General features: G+C 40.4%; 1 protein-coding gene across 1 annotated transcript in view; it reads right to left on the reverse strand.

The window, feature by feature from the left end:
- The window catches only part of LOC127568539 (transcriptional-regulating factor 1-like), a 202,234-nt gene extending 191,985 nt beyond the window's left edge, over positions 1–10,249 (reverse strand). Inside the window, exons 1-2 of the mRNA XM_052012408.1 lie at positions 10,191–10,249; positions 8,116–8,294 (exon numbers count right to left, since the gene is read on the reverse strand). The gene's annotated coding sequence lies outside the window, so the exon portion shown is untranslated. The remainder of the gene's footprint in view (positions 1–8,115; positions 8,295–10,190) is intronic.
- Between the last annotated feature and the right edge of the window lie 6,934 nt (positions 10,250–17,183).

Below are 17,183 nucleotides of genomic sequence, written 5' to 3' on the forward strand. Positions count from 1 at the left end.
TGAATAACTTTTGGAAATAAATACATCTTACATTTACTGGTTTCATTTTACCTATCTTACTAGTTGTATGCTAAAAAACTATTCTTAGGTTTATCAAGCATATTTTTTTTCATAAGACAATGATTGTCAAATTATTTTTTAAAAATTGCCCCATTATCCTGCCTCAAAAACATTGAGTATTCATCCAACAAAATTACTTGAGATTCCCCATTTTCTCTGTCATTCCCTTTTTGAACGTGGGTTAGATTTGCTGTCTTCAAATATACTGGCATAATTCCAAAACACAAGAAATTTTGAAAGATCACTATCAATGCTTTCAATATCCTTGCAACTTTCTCAGTTCTGCAAGCGTAGGATGTCACAGAAATGGGCACTTCAGCCCAACTCATCCACACTGACCAAGGTGCCTTCCCAAGCTAGTCAGAATCAGTTTTATTATCACTGACATATGTCGTGAAATTTGTTGTTTTGTGGCAGCAATACAATGCAAGACATAAAAATTACATTAAGTTACAAAAATAAATAAACAGTGCAACCAAGGACTAACGAGGTAGTGTTCATGGACTGTTCAGAGATCTGATGGTGGAGGGGAAAGAAGTTGTTCCTGAATCGTCCAGTCCCATTTGCCTTCATTAGACCTATATCCCTTTGAACCTGTTCTATGAACCCATCCAAATGTCTTTTGAATGTTTGTAATTGTACCCGCTTTCAACCACTTCCACTGGCAGTTCGGTCCATATACCCACCATTCTATGTGTGGAAAAACCTGCCCCCAGGTTCCCTTTAAATCTTTCCCCCCTCACCTTAAAGCTATGCCCTCTAGTTATATATGACAAATGACAGGAGACCCAGCACCAATCCCTACACTGGTCACAGGCCTCCAATCTGAAGAACAACCCTCCACTACCACCTTCTGATTTTGTATCCAATTGGCCAGCTCACCTTAGATCCTCCTTCCAAACCAGTTCACCATTTCAGATCCAACCTTTCTCAAGTACTAAGCCTAGCAGTGAATCCCACAACCTGTAGACCTCATTAAACATTTACATAGCACCCTTAATGCAGTGAAACATGATGACATTTCAGAAGATGATTCTCAAATATTAGAGCAGATGATGAAAAATTTTTTTTAAAAAAACATCTTAGGGAGAGGGACAGCAGGAGGAAATTATTGGTTTCTCTTGCTATTAATTGCTCCATTATGTATTTATAAGCACATGAACAAAGTCTTTCTCAATTAAGAAGATTTATGGGAAACATGATTGGTACCCCTGCACAAGGAAAAGGACAAAGACATTGCACAAATTTATCCACCTCTATAATCCAAGTATCTCATTTTATCAGACTGTAACCATTAGCAAGAGAATTTAACTGTTTCCATATGCAGCGATATTCCTTAAAACTGAGTAGTTGTCTCTTGTAGCATGACATAATTTTCTAAAGTCATTATTCAATGCCAAACAAAAAACCCAGGCTCTCTTTGCAGCTGTACTCGTAGTCCACTGTTTCAATAAATACTTACATATAAAATTAAAAAGCAAATTTAAAAAATAAATGCAAAAAATGAAATTATCTTAAGTTCAAACTTCCAGCCATTTGTATGGTTTGTGGTAAAGTCTACACCGAGAGTTTCCATTAACTACTGTAATTTACTGAAACCAAATCACACTGTATTCAATTTGAAAAGTTGAATACAAAAAGTAAAAGCAATACAATAAATAACCAAGGTAGTAAGACATGTCATTTCTTCTTCAGTTTTGTTATGATTCCATCTAGGGATGAGGAGTTCAATGATGGATCAAAGACTATCAATTCCTCTCTGACTTGTCTTCAACTTGCTTCTCTGGCATTAAGTTCTTTGACAAAAGCTTGGCCCATTCTGGCATACCCTGTTTTTTCACTAACCTCAATCCACCATTGGTTCAAAATTTTTATTCAACACTTCTCAATGCTGTTCTCATTTTCTCAAGGCTTAGCATTTTATTTGCAATTCCATTTAACTTCTGCAATTACAGCAAGGTAAGCACTGAAGGAGGACCTTGTTTGGCCCAAAAAACCCCCAATGAAAATAATTCCATTCTCCAGCTCTCAGCATATTGCCTTACAGGTTACAACATATCAGGTTCTAATCCACTGTTTTTAAATGTGATGAAGGATCTGCCGAGAACCTATCATACACACTGGGTGAGAAAAAAAAACACCCAGCTTTCCTCTAAACTTTATACTAATCACAAATCTGTGCGCCTTAATTGTTGACTTATCTACTTTGAGAATGAGGTCCTTCGTATTCATCCTTTTCAATCCTCAACTAACTTTAAACATCTCAATTAAATTTTTCCTCAGCCTCCAGTAAGAACCCCTGCAATGCCAATTGTCCCAACTGTCAAACTCCTTCAGCCCTGAAAGCACACAAATAAATCTCCTTTGCACTCTTTCTACTGCCATCACAACCATCCTGTGGTGTAGAAACCAAAACAGTACTGTTACTGACACCTGACTAACATTTTACACGGAGATGCACGACACTGCAGATGCTGGAACCTGGAACAAAAGAACAAACTACTGGAGGAACTCATCAGGTCAAGCATCTGTGGGGAACGGGGTGGGGGGGGGGAAGAGGGAAAGACATCAAGACCCTATATCAGGACCGAGTGGAAAGGAATATCAAAGGAAGAAAGTACAAAGAGGAGAGAGGGAAGGGTGAACCAGGGGCCAGTAGGTGACAGGTAGACCAAGGAGGGGTGAAGGATGACAGGCAGATGGAGCCAGGTGGGGAGGGAAGGGGTGGAGTTGAGAGATAAAGGCAGGTGAGTGATAGATGGAAGCAAAAAAGGTAGATGGAGCCAGTGTGAGGGAAGGGCAAAGGTGGAGAGAGAGGCTAGAAGGTGATAAGCAGGGACACGAGGGGTACCAGTGCTGGAATCTGATAAGTGAGGAAGATTTTTTTTTTATTAATTTTATTTACAGCGTGGTAACAGGCCCTTCCGGCCCAATGAGTCCGCGCCGCCCATTTTAAACCCAAATTAACCTACCCGTACGTCTTTGCAATGTGGGAGGAAACCCGAGCACCTGGAGGAAACCCACACAGACAGGAGAACGTACAAACTCCTTACAGACAGCGATGGGAATCGAACCCCGATCGCTGGCGCTGTAATAGCGTTGTGCTAACCACTACGCTACCGTACTTTAATAGGAACCATTAGGGGAGAAACGAAGGGCAGATAGGAGAGGGAATTTTGTGGGTAATAAGTGGATGGAAACAAGAGGGGAATTGGTTTATTATTGTCACATGTACCGAGGTACCGTGAAAAACTTGTCTTGCATACTGTTCATACAGATCAATTCATTACACAGTGCACTGAGGTATTACCAGGTAAAATACAGAATAAAGTGTCACAGCTACAGAGAAAGTGTGGCGTAGGTAGACGATGTCAAGGTCATAAAGAGGTTGATTGTGAGGTGAAGAGTCCATCTTATCGCACTAGGGAACCATTCAATAGTTCCCTTGTGCGATAGTGGGATGGAAGTTGTCTTTGAGCCTGGTGGTACGTGCCTTCAGGCATTTGTATCTTCTACCCAGAGAGGGGAGAAGAGAGAACGTCCAGGGTGGGTGGGTCTTTGATTATGCTGGCTGCTTTACCGAGGTAGCGAGAAGTATAGACAAAGTCCATGGAGGGGAGGCTGGTTTCCATGAAACGCTGAGCTGTGTCCACAACTCTGTAGACTGCTTGCAGTCACAGGCAGAGCAGTTACCATACCAAGCAGTGATGCATCTAGATAGTATGCTTTTTATGGTGCATCAATAAAGATTGGTGAGGGTTGACGGGGACATGCCAAATTTCTTTAGCCTCCTAAGTAGAGGCACTGGTGAGCTTTCTCGGCCGGAGCATCTACATGGATGGACCAGGCCAGGTTATTGGTGACGTTCACACCTAGGAATTTGAAGCTCTCAATCCTCTCGACCTCAGCACCATTGATGCAGACAGAAGCATGTGCACCGCCCCCCACTTCCTGAAGTCTATGACCAGCTCTTTTGTTTTGCTGACATTGAAGGAAAAGTTGTTGCATGAAACCACATCACTAGACTATCTCCTTCTTGTACTCAGACTCATCATTATTTGAGATACGGCCCACTACGGTGGTATCATTTGCAAATTTGTGGATGGAGTTACAGCAGAATCTGGCCACACAATCGTGAGAGTATAATGCATAGAGTAGGGGACTGAGGATGCAGTTTTGTGGGGCACCAGTGTTGAGAATAATTGTGGCAGAGGTGTTACGGCCTATCCTTACTGATTGCGGTCTGTTAGTCAGGTAGTCAAGAATCCAGTTGCAAAGGGAGGTGTGGAGTCCCGGGGCAATGGGGTCATTTTGTGGGCAGTAGGCAGAAGGAATTATGATCATCCTGTTCTTATAATCTATGTCTCAGCAAGAAACAAAATATCCTTTATGCCTTCCTAACCAACATCTGTTGGTGGGTATCTGTGAATATGCACTCCAAGATCACTTTCTCTACACTTCTGGATATCATCGTCTACAGTCTCATTTTCTCTCTCCAACTGCTTGACCAAACTTGAAGTCCATCTGCAACTATTTTCTCCACTTAATAAGCCTGTCAATATTTTCTTTCAGTCTCCAACTTTTGTTAGATATAAATTTTAGATTTTTTTTTAAAAATTGAACACATTGCCTATATTTTAATTACCAAATGTTTGCATGGTGCAATGAAAGATATTTCCATTCAACCATACTTAAGACCAGTTCTCAAAATTTAGGCCATTATAAATAGTACATCTTTTGAGTTAATGGTGTGAATTCTATTTCAATCTCAGGGCTAGGATTTCCTTTCAGATCAGTGTTCAACAATGCAGACAGTTGCCTCGGTTTAATTCAAAGGAAATGGACTGTTATAAAAGTGATATGATATCACATTTTCCATAGCCTCAGGTAATCTCTCAGCCAATGGAGTTTAGACACTGGTGAAATATAGGGAACATTGCATCCAATCTGCATACCACAAATCGCAATAAAGGGACCTGCCCAGCTGCTTTTCTTTTTAAAAGTTGATTGAGGGGTACAAATTGGCTGGAATGCACTTGGGATAACACTTCTGCTCTTCTCCAATACAGTGTCAAGTGATCCCTCAACAGGCAACAGTGCCACGGTTTAATCTTTCCTCCAAAAGATGGCAAATCAAACAGTGTGGTGCATTTTTATTTGCTTCACTGGCATAGTTTAGGTCGCTGGAGTGAGATTTGAACCCATAATCTCTAGGTTCAGGTAAGACAACAGCTAACAAAAGGGACACAGACAAGATGGTTGCGACATGAGAAGTGACCATTTGAGAGGGAAGGGTGGAGGAATTAACTGTTGAACCAATTAAAATGGGACAAGATGAAACCCTTGCTTTGAATCAATTGCATCAATGCATATTAAAACATAGGGAAGAGTTATCAGAAGCATTGTCACATACATAATGGAGATGCACAACTTAACTTCGGCATTTGGAAAAACAACAATTACTCCCAAGTATGAATTACACCTAGAAACTGAAATTATAAAGTTAGCACCAATTTCAAAAAGGCAATTCCTTAAATAACAATAAGAGCAGATATGTGGATAAGATGTGCATTGCATCAGGATTTTTTTTTTAGAAACTAGTAAGATTAGTGAACTAATGACTATCAGGAAGAAGGATAACAAGCTGGTCACAAACAGTAAAGAGATAAGAGATTAGACTTGAGGATAGTGACTCAGATCACAGAAGATTGCAAGTGATATTTCACTATGACTGGTGCTTGGACCGCAGCTGTTCAGAAAAATTGATTTGTGCTCAGGAATCATAAATATAAATTCAAGATCTGAAGATTCTATCAAATTGGTGGGGTAGTTATTGCCAAATACAACTCTATCAAATCACAAAGCAGCATTAATAAGCTTGCAGAATGGAACGTAAATAACAAAGTAATTTCAATACAGATCAATGTGTGATTGTGCATTTTGGCAGGAAGAATAAGGATGCATGGAAAATTATGGTTTGTGCGTGGTGGACAAACAAGGGATCCAATGGCAGAGATACAAAAGAAATGGTGATAATTTTTACTCTGCCTAAGGAGAAAATAGAATTGTAGAACAGAAATACTGTGGCAGATTTGATTGGAACCTTGAGACTACATTTCCAGTACAATGAATCATTCTGGTCTCAGTGTTATAAGCTGAGCCAGGGAAGGTGCATAAAAGATTAAGTTTATTGTCATAGGCATACATACAAGGTTAAAAATGCCATGAAAATTAGCTTTTTGCAGCAGCAGCAGAGTACATTTGAAACACAAGTTAGCATAAAGGTTACATAACCTACAGTACATGACAACATGGGAGAGGGAGAGGGAGAGGGAGAGGGAGAGGAGAGAGGGAGAGGGAGGGAGAGGGAGAGGGAGAGGGAGAGGGAGAGGGAGAGGGAGAGGGAGAGGGAGAGGGAGAGGGAGAGGGAGAGGGAGAGGGAGAGGGAGAGGGAGAGGGAGAGGGAGAGGGAGAGGGAGAGGGAGAGGGAGAGGGAGAGGGAGAGGGAGAGGGAGAGGGAGAGGGAGAGGGAGAGGGAGAGGGAGAGGGAGAGGGAGAGGAGAGGGAGAGGGAGAGGGAGAGGGAGAGGGAGAGGGAGAGGGAGAGGAGAGAGAGGGAGGAGATCTGTGTGTTCCGGTTTCTCAGGTTGGTTCAAGAACCTAATGGTAGTGGGGATGAAGCTGTTGTTGAACCTTTAGCAGTGGGTCTTCAGGATCCTCTGCCTCTTGCCTGATGGCAGCATCAAGAGGGCATGGCCTGGATGGTGGGGGTTCCCGATGATGGATGTTACCTTCCAGTCAGATTCACATGGGTGAATGCATAATCGAGAGACTATACTCATGAGCAACTTTTGAACATGAAGGGCTTTTAATCTCCATGCAAATGAAGGCTAAGGGGTAATCTGGTAGAGATATTTTAAAAATATGATAAAGCAATCACTTATCCATTTGTGGACAAGACCAAAACAGGGCAGGATGATTGTCACTGATACTTCTAATGTGGAATTCAGGAAACCTCTTTACACCATGAGTAGTTTGAATGGGAAACTCATTAACAATTTGGGCAGCTGGGAGAGATGCTGCCTCACAGCTCCAGTAACTGGGATTCAGCCCTGACCTCTGCTTGAGTCTGTGTGGAGTTTGCACATTCTCCTGGTGATTGTGTGGGATTCCTTCGGGTGCACTGGTTTCTCCCAGATGCGAGGGTTGGTAGGTTACTTGGCTACTGCCAATTGCCCCTAGTGTAGAGAGTGATGAATCTGGGAGGAGTTGATGGAAATTTGGGGAGAATAAAATGGGATTAGTGTATAGCATTAGTGCAAATAGGTGATGGTCAACTGAAGAGGCAGTTTCCATGCTACGAATTGCTCAGCTTGATTTATAGAGAAGCAGATAAGCACAAGGGGGAAAAGAATAGAAGGCCCTTTTAGTTAAGATTTGAGGAGGCTCATGTGGAGCATAAAAACTGGAACAGAGCAGCTGGACTGAATGGCTTAGAACAGCAGCAAGTGTGCAACTAAACTAAGAGACTTGAAAAACCTTTACAAAAGCTAATAACCCTGAATTCTGCTCAAAATCGTCAAATATACGAACCCCACACCCCTCCCTCCACACACATGCACAACAAAAGAAATTGCTAGTAATGGCAGCTAATGTCTTTTCCAAGCCACCATATTTAAGTGTTTTTGGCTGGAGCTACTGGGCAATGTTAAGCTGCGTACTCACAAAGATGAGAACTAATAAAAGTGAAAGTAAAAGCAAATGCTAAGGTTTGTCTATGACACAATAGGCATGGCACTGGCTCACTGGGGCCTACCAGCATCCACTACACCAAGTTTCCTCAGTGCATTACACCCAAAAATACATGATGTATCTGTGATAATAAAAATGATATTTGCCCAGTCAGTTTGGAACAAAACTTTTCCACATATAAGACACTTGGAATAAAAAGGTATGTGTCACTTTATTTTAGGATCTTTCTATTTTTAAATTGGTCTTTTCATCCAATAAATTCAAGTGTCAAAGGCAGCAGTGCAAGCATTCACGAAAAAGTTACCTTATCATGTACAATCTTCTTTATTGTCCCTAGCAGTCACCAGTGTTGCCTTTTGATCGATGTCTGAATGCATCAGAGAAATCTTCTTTCCATTGGCTACTTTAATGTACTTATCACGTCTTATTCAGGAACACATCAGAAATCTTCACTCATTCCGCAGTCTGAAGGAAGAAACCCATCTGAAAAGCAAAAGACTGCCGATGCCAGCTATCTGGAATAAAAAACTTATAGGGATATTCAGTAGCTCAGGCAGCATCTGAGAGAGAAAAACTGAGTTTATGATACATTTGGATGATCTTGTGTCAGAAGTGGCCAGTTCTCTCTCACACACAGACACAAAGACTGAATTCAACAATTTCAGATAACCAACGTGGAGTCCCAAGGGCTGCAACATCCAAGATGCAAGACGAGGTGCTGTGCTGAACTTATACTGGGCTTTGTTGGAATAAAGGAGGAGGCCAAAGACAGTAGGATGAAGCATTGAGTGACAGGTGACCAGAAGCCCATGGTTACCCTTACAGACTGAACCAAGGTATTCTGTAAAATTGCCACCACTCTGTTGTTTCTCCAATACAAAGGAATCATGAGCACTGAATGCAATATACTCAATTGGCAACATTTTGTTTTAGTTTAAAAAAACTGTCATAATTGTCCCACATTTCCAAAACCCACTCAAAGTTCTTTGCTCTTGCAAATTATTGCCCATTACAAAATGGCATTTCTCTTCAAAATCTCTGAACACATTGCCACCTTCTACCCAATATTCCTGCAACTCCATATTTGAATCAGGTTTCTATCGTCAAGCTCCAATGTCGCTAAAACCAAAGTTGCAAGTAACATCATCTTTATCTGTGCCCAGATGCACTGTTATCCAGGTCTACCTAATTCTGTTAGCAGCTTTCACTCTGTTGACCACGTTATCCTGTTCCAATGTCTTCCTCCTATCTAGTTATGTGGATTTTACTGCGAGTTTCCAACCTAACCTATCCAATGGTGCCCAGTGCAGCTGCAGCAACAGCTTCAATTCACAACTGCTCCTCTACCAATCCACAAGAATTCCCACAGGATGCAAAGGAATCTGGTAAGAGTATTAATACAAAAAGACACAGACGTGGGTAAATGGAGTCAGAGTCATGCAACACAAAGAGGGCCTTTGGCCCATTTTTTTCACTCCATCTGCTGTACCTATCAACACTAATCCCATTTATCCACATCAGGTCCATAGCTTTCTATGCCTTGGCAATTCAAGTACTAGATGCTTCTTAAATGTCACGAGAGTGTCCGTCTCCACCACCTCTTCAGGCAACACATTCCAGACCCCAACCACTCTGGAAAAAAATTCACCCCGAGATCCCTTCTAAACCTCCTACCTCTCATCTTAAACCTGGATAGGTTGGGTTTCTTTTTCCTCAGCAACTTCCTCTGCTGGGAAAGAGAAATCCACTCTATCTAGTCTCTCCTTGTAACAGATATGCTCTAATCCAGGCAACATTCTGGTGAATCTCCTCTGCAACCTCTACAGCACAATCACATCTCTCCTATACTGAAGTGACCAGATCTGCACACAATACACCAGGCTTGACCTAACCAATGTTTTATAAAGTTGTAACATGATGTCCCAGCTCTTGCATTCCATGCCACACTCAATGAAGGCAAGCATCCAATATGCCTTCTTCACCACCTTATCCACCTGTGCTGCCACTTTTTGTACACCAAGGCCCATCTGTTCATCAACACTCCCTCGGGTTCTACCATTTACTGTGTATGACCTACCCTTGTTTGCCCTCTCAAAGCTCAGCACCTTGCACTTGTCAGGATTAAATTCCATTTGCCATTGCTCCACCCTACTTTCCAGCTGGTCTACATCATGCAGCAGCCCGAGGCAACCTTCCTCACTGTTCACAACACCAAATTTCATATCATCTGGAATTAATGTGTAGCTCAGGCATGATCTAACCATGTGGCAGACCAGGCTTGAAGGTCTGAATGGCCTATTCCTGGCCCAGTGTTTCAGTGCTTGTCCCCTTTTCATTACATACTGCAACACATTGAATGTGGAATCCAATCTCCAGTACCTCTGGCAACCCTTCACCACATCTCAACTTCAATCTTCTGCTGTCCAATCAACTTGATAAGCTTCGAACCCTGCACTTAAACAGAGGGGGTAGAAGTCATTTTTAGTCTGCTATTATCAATGCTGACAAAGCACTATGCCTCAAAATGGGACTAGACAATAAAAACAACAACCTCCAACAAAAAAAAATACATGCTGCTGGTGACTGGGAGCTGGTCTTTTAGTTTAAGTATGCATTTCTACATCAGGAATGAAATAAAGATTTAATTTTGACCTATAATAGAACTACAGCAACCTCAGTATAACTTTTTTTGGATTTTAAAGTGCAAATACAGCAATTAAAAAATGCTCAAATACAGTTTAAAACTGGAAGTTCATACATTCTGTTTACACAGCAATGAAGCTTATTTAAATGAATTCTGCTTCAGCTCCAACTTTTTGAAATTACTGAAATCGGGTTTTTGCCTTGTGCTGGAGACAAATTCATTAGGATTCAATTGCAAGAACCAGAAGATGCAGACCCAACTAAGGCGCATTCAAGCAGCTACTCTGGGCCTCGTCTTTGCTGCAATGGAACACCAACTCCCCCCACCAAAAGAAACATAATAAAATGAAATACAGCATTTTCTACCGTATGTTTCAGTTGTCCACTGGTGTTGAAAAGAGCATCAGAATTCAAAAATTGTGGCTAATACTTCATAAATATGTTTTAAAATAAAATGCTTGATTGGTAAACTGTTGTAAGCTATAGAATACAGACAAATATCTGCTATGAAGATGTTTACTGTTGAGTCCACCACTGTTGTCAATTTTTAAATGGACTTTTTCCCCCAAAGAAGGGTTTAGTCAAAGTGGCTGAACCTAAATAACAATGCACACAAATACAAGAGCTCAGCACAGGAAATTACAAATTTACAAGGTTTAGCGCAAGTAAATCTGTTAAAGAGACATATGCATTAAGTATCAGATGGGGAAGACAGGTCACTAAAATCTTAAGACTGATTAAAAAAAATAAATCATAACAAGGGGTATAATAGAAAAACTAAGTTATTTTAAAGCTGAATTCAGCACTGGTGAGATCATATCTGGAGCACTGCATGCAACTTTGGACTTTTTACTTCAAAACAACTGAATTATCAAAAGAGAGGCAAAACATTTAATCCCAAACACTTATGGTAATGGTTAATGAGCACAAATCAACTATCCTTGTCTGAAAAGAGACAGGTGAAATCTGACAGATATACAAAATAATAATAAGCTTGGGCATACTGCATCTAAGATTTTCCACCTTGTACAGGTTTCTAGTAAAGGGTTCATGTTAATAAAGAATAATTAAATGAAGCAGTTGTGCCATGCAGATTATTCCAACTGTAATAAATACATGGAATAGATTGAGCAAGAAACATTAAAAAAAATTTTAAATGAATGACAGATTCTATTGACTGCTAAAGGATGGACAAATGTTCAGGTGGACAAGGTAATTATTCTTCTCGGTTCTGACATGTAAGCATGTACAACTATATCATAACATTGCTTAATTTACAAAATGTTGTATCTGACTTGTAGCAATTAGTTCCAACTTTATTTCAGTTAGAGCAAGAGAGTTATTCTTGAGCAATCTTGAAATAAAATCTAAAGTCACCTATGTCAAAAAAATTCTATTCAGACATAGGCAGAGAGTGCTAGCCTCCCAGAAAGAAGATCACTTCATTCATTTCTAGAATAGAACAGATCAAGAAAATAAATCTAAAATGGTGTATTATCACAAGGTGAAATTTTCTGTGTAAAACATCTTTAATAACATTTTTCAAATGAAGTCTGTACACTGGGATCTTGCAGTTTCCAAATCCATTTTTAGGAGCCAAAGTCAAGCCAAGCAGGCTATAACTCTTAGCATTTGTATATAACCTTCAAGGTTATTTTTAATATTGATAATCAATAAAAATGTTGGGATTTTCTGATTTTGAATTGTACTCATTTGTTTCCCCAAACAATAGAAAACAGACAGAGCCAAGGCATGAAAACATTTTTGAACTTTGACAAATTGTGGACTTTTTGCATGATAGGTTTTGACTGGGAAAATTATTTAAAATAAAATGAAAATTTGTATAATTCTTGTACACCACCAGGTGGGGGAAAATCTATAAATAAAATACATAGGAGGGATGGTTTGTCAGAACTGACATTGTTAGTTACTACTCCATGGAACACCTTTCCCAGTCACGATTCTTCTGTCTCAGGAGTGCAACTTGGGTAATGGTTTTTATCTTGCACTATCCAGGCCTGCATTTTGGTACACACATCTCCAATCCTATTAAACCAGATTAACAATTCAACACAACAAGTTATACAATATTCTATTTTCCTACACCACAAGAATCACACTGCAGCAGTCCTGACAAAATGTTGAGGCATAATATTCCACATACTGTAAATGAGATAACACCCAATGAAAGATCTGCACCCTCATGAATAAAACCAAAGTGAACTCTCTCTGTTATGTACTTATTAAAGAATAAGTAATTCTAACAAGACAAACTGGTGATGCTGATAGTGAGGGGGATAGTCTTCAGCTCCAGAATCATATTAATCAGCTGGTGAGATGGGCAGAGCAATGGCAAATGGAATTTAATCCTGATAATAAGGTGATGCACTTTGGAAGGACTAATAAGGGTAGAACATGCACTATTAATGATAGGGCCCTAGGGAGTACTGAGAAACAGAGGGACTTGGTGTACAAGTCCAAGTATCCCTGAAGGTGGCAGCATAGGTAGATACAGTGGTTTAAAAAAAATGCGCTTGCATTCCTTAGCCAGAGCATAGAATATACCAGCGTGGAGGTTATGGTACAACTTTATAAAACATTGGTGTGGCCACAGGAGTACTGAATAGATTTCTGGTCACCACAAGATAGGAAGGACATATATAATTGCACTGGAGAGGTTGCAGAGGAGATTCACCAGAATGTTGCCTGGGATGGAGAATTATAGGCTAGGTTTGCTTTCCTTGTAGCAGAAGGGGGACAAGGGAGGGACTCGATAAAAAAAAAAGCTACACAAAATTATGAGAGGCAAAGATAAAGCAGAGAGTAGGTAACTTCCCCCCTGCCCCCCACCTTAGTATCCAAAACTGGAGGGCATAGGTTTAAAATGTGTCAAGGGGATTGGAGGAATTCTTTTTAATCCAGAGGGAATCCACAAAGCACAGCTTGAGTGGATGTTGGAGGTGGTTGCCACCACAACATTTAAGTTGTTTCTGGTCAAGCACTTGAATCGCCAGGCTCCAGACCAAGTGCTGGGAAATGGAGTCAGTATAGATGGGTACATAAGAGACTGCAGAAGCTGGAACCAGGTGCAACAAACAGTTTGCTGGAGGAACTCAGTGGTCGAGCAGAATCTGTGGGGTAAAGGAATTGTCGACATTTTGGGTCAAGACCCTGCATCAGGGCTGAGATTGGAGAGGGAAGGTAGCCAGGACAAAGGTGTGGAGGGGTGAGACAAGGTTCAGCAGGTGATAGCTGGACCAAGGAGGGGGCAAGAGATAATGGGCAGATGGAGCCAAGTGGGGAAGGGGGAGGGCTGGAGTTGGGAGACAGAAGCAGGTGGAAGCAGACAAGAAAAAGGCAGATGGCAGAGTTTTGACTTGAAACTTAGACAATTCTGCCCACTGCCCCCCACCTCAAACAGATGCTGCTCAACCTGCTGAGTTCCTCCAGAAGACGGTTTGTTGTTCTGGTATAGATGGGTAATTGGTCAGCATGGATCTGCTTGTTTCTGTGCTGTTTGGCTCTATGACGCTAGTTCTTGTTTTTATGCAATGCAGATGGGAGAGCTCTTTAACTGTTGTGATCAGAACTGAGTTAAATTTGTCACTGATCAGGTTTAAAAAAAAGGCAAGCCAGCTGTTTAGTTTCAACTGAGATAAAGCCAATTTTCCAAGGCTATAAAATAATCACGCAAAAATGCATCAAAATTGATCCTCGCAGGTAAATCAGTGTTGCAGCAATAAGAGGCATTCAAGGAGATACCCAAAGTAAGAAAAAGGATGAGACTCCCATAGCTCCAGTGCACTGGATGTCAAGCAGCCAACAGGGTAGGATAACACTCAAACAAAATGGAAGCTCAAGTCAGATACAAAGGCAACACTGCAGAAAGCCAAGTGAAGTACAAAGTGTGCATATAAAATTGATAGGGAAATTAGGAAAGCAAAGATAATGTGTGGGGATAAAATTGGTCATTAGGTTCAAGGAAAAATAAGATAATTTAATTATATAAAAGACATGAAGATAGCAAAGGAACAAAGAGGACCTTTTACAGACTCAAACTGTCACCTAAATTTGAAAGTGGAAACGACTTGCGAAGAGTAAACATCTGTGAACAGCACAGACATTTCAGTTGAGGAAGAGGAAAGGAGTTTTAGTGTCTTTAAAAGTAGAAAATTAGCATTTGTGAATAAAATGAATCCTTGATTGCAAACAGAAGCAAGACAGGGGAAAAAAAAATCACAGTAGCTCTGACCATCATTTTCTAATTCTTTCTGATTAGAGGTGTGGTGTTGAAATACTGCTACGATTGTTTAAAAGGGGATAAATCAAGTACTTACTGGCCACTCAGCCCAACATCAATGGGAACAGCTACTACTAGAAGATGTTCTGAGGTATAAAATCACTTAAAAAGGCACAGGCTTTTCAAGGAAAATCAGCACAGATTCATTAATGCCAGAGTGATTTCTTTTGGGTGGTAACAAGGCAGGTTGGTACTGTTTACATTTGCCAAGACCTCACTTGGCAGACCAAAATTAGAAATGTAGAAACACATAGGATTCAAGCAAGAGTGACACAGGACCAATGGCAAGAAGCAAAGATTAATGGTCTTCAGGTTTTTTTTTCTGACCGTAAGACCGTTTGCAAGAAGGGGAGGGGCAGGAATTCTGTTGGCCTCAGAGCTCAGGCCCTTACTTTTCACAGTATGTATCAATGGTTAAGTTCAAACCATTATGAAGCAGTTATCCATTCTCACAAAAATTGGTGTGGCTGAGAGAAAGATATCAATGTACTGGTCACTTGGGCAGAAAAGTGGCAAATTTAAATTTATTGTGGAAATGATGCACTTTGGAAAGGGCAAACAAAGCAAGGGAACAGCAATAAATTACAGGAAGTCAGAAGTGTGGAAGGACAAGTCCACATATCCCTTAAGACAAGGGCCAAATGGGATACTTTAGACATTAAGAGCAGGGTGTTCATACTTGAATCCTACAAATACTGGAGTCATACATACAATTCTGGTCACCACACAACCAGAAGGATGTCACAGTACTAGGGCTGGCGCTAGAAAGGTATGCGAGGCCATTGGTAGGGCTTGAGAAATTTAACTAGGAGGAAACAGAAAATAGGTCAATGCAGTTTTCTTTGAGACAGAGGAGGTTTACATGAGGTTAAATGCAATGCATAGATTTATGCAAACACAAAACAAGCCAAATAGAAAAGACCTACATTTCCCTTGGAAAAATGCCAGTAACTTGGGGATAAAGAACAATTGACAAGTTCCACTCCACCACCCCCCACACTCAAACAGAGGTGCCCAAAATGTTGACGCAGGCAAAAATTCTCAATCACATTTAAAATGAGCTCTTGAGCCCTAGAAAGCTAAAGCTGGGAAATGGGATTCATCCGAACAGTTATTCTAGGTTGGCATGAACAAAATGGACTGAAGAGTCTCCCGCATCATAAAGGTCTAAGATTCCAGGAGTTTGGGGATTTTTAGCTTGCAAGGCAAACCAATTAACATGTGAAATATTAATCCTGAAAGAACCATTAACTTTGTGATAGCCCTCTTCTGTCAACATAACATCCACATCTACCATACTATTAATTACTCAGTTATATAATTTACATTTTAGACACAAATGGTATTAATAGCAATTTGTAGTGACAGCAAGAAAAAGGGTCACCTGGCTTCAATGCACTGAAAAAGAAAGCTCTGTTGCTCATTTCCCATAAATTTTACTGGCAGACTAATTGAGCCAGCATAGTTGCAGAAATATTCATTTTTTAATATATACACACTAACAACACGATACAAGATTTCATCTTGGGTAAAATGATTGTGCTTTATCACTAAGGAAGCAAGTAAATGCTAGAAGCTAAACGAGATACAATTAGTAAAATACTGACTCTAGCCTGCTGATTGAATGAACAAGATAGAGAGTGGTTCACAGAATGAACTTCCGACCACATCTGTATCATCACTATTTCCATCTCCATAACATTGCTCAACATTAACCCATTTCATGTTGCCCACACTGAAATGCACTTGCTATATTCTATAAACTGGACAACATTGAAAAATCCTCTGTCCTTGCTCAAGCTAGCCGTTTCCTTCATTATCCTGCCTTGTGCTCACTGACCTTCAATGACGACCAAGTAGCATCTCTATTTTAAAGTTCTCAACATTGTTTTTAAATCCTTTGTATCTATCCAAATTCTCCAAACCCTCTAAGATACCAATGTTGACCACATTCTGGTCTCTTCAGCATCTCAGATTTAATCAGGCCACCATTATGCCCATTCAGTTGCCATTTCCATAAGCTCTCAAATTGCTTCCATACACATCTATGATCAAACTTTTTGCTATTAGCCCAAACACGTCCATATGTGGCATGTTAAATTTTGTTTGAAAACAGTCCTGGGTGAAATACCTTGAATGTTTTATTATATTAAAAGAATGGCATGTAAATCTAAATTGATGTTATTGAATTGGTTTTAACTAAGAGAAAGTACAACTTCTTGACAAAATAAATTATCAATCTTTTTGGTTTCACTAGGCATGCTGCAAGAGCAAGAGGAGGTTTGGCTGATCAGCTCTCTGCTCCTGTCTGAGCCAACTCTTGTGACTTTCCCATTCCAGAATGGAGCAGCCATCTCAAATTGGAAACTTAATGACCTGGAGATATCCAGCGAATCACTTTGGATAGGGCATTGGCAGGCTTAATTTTT

Source organism: Pristis pectinata, chromosome 3 (assembly GCF_009764475.1).
Source record: "Pristis pectinata isolate sPriPec2 chromosome 3, sPriPec2.1.pri, whole genome shotgun sequence".
NCBI lineage: Eukaryota > Metazoa > Chordata > Chondrichthyes > Rhinopristiformes > Pristidae > Pristis > Pristis pectinata.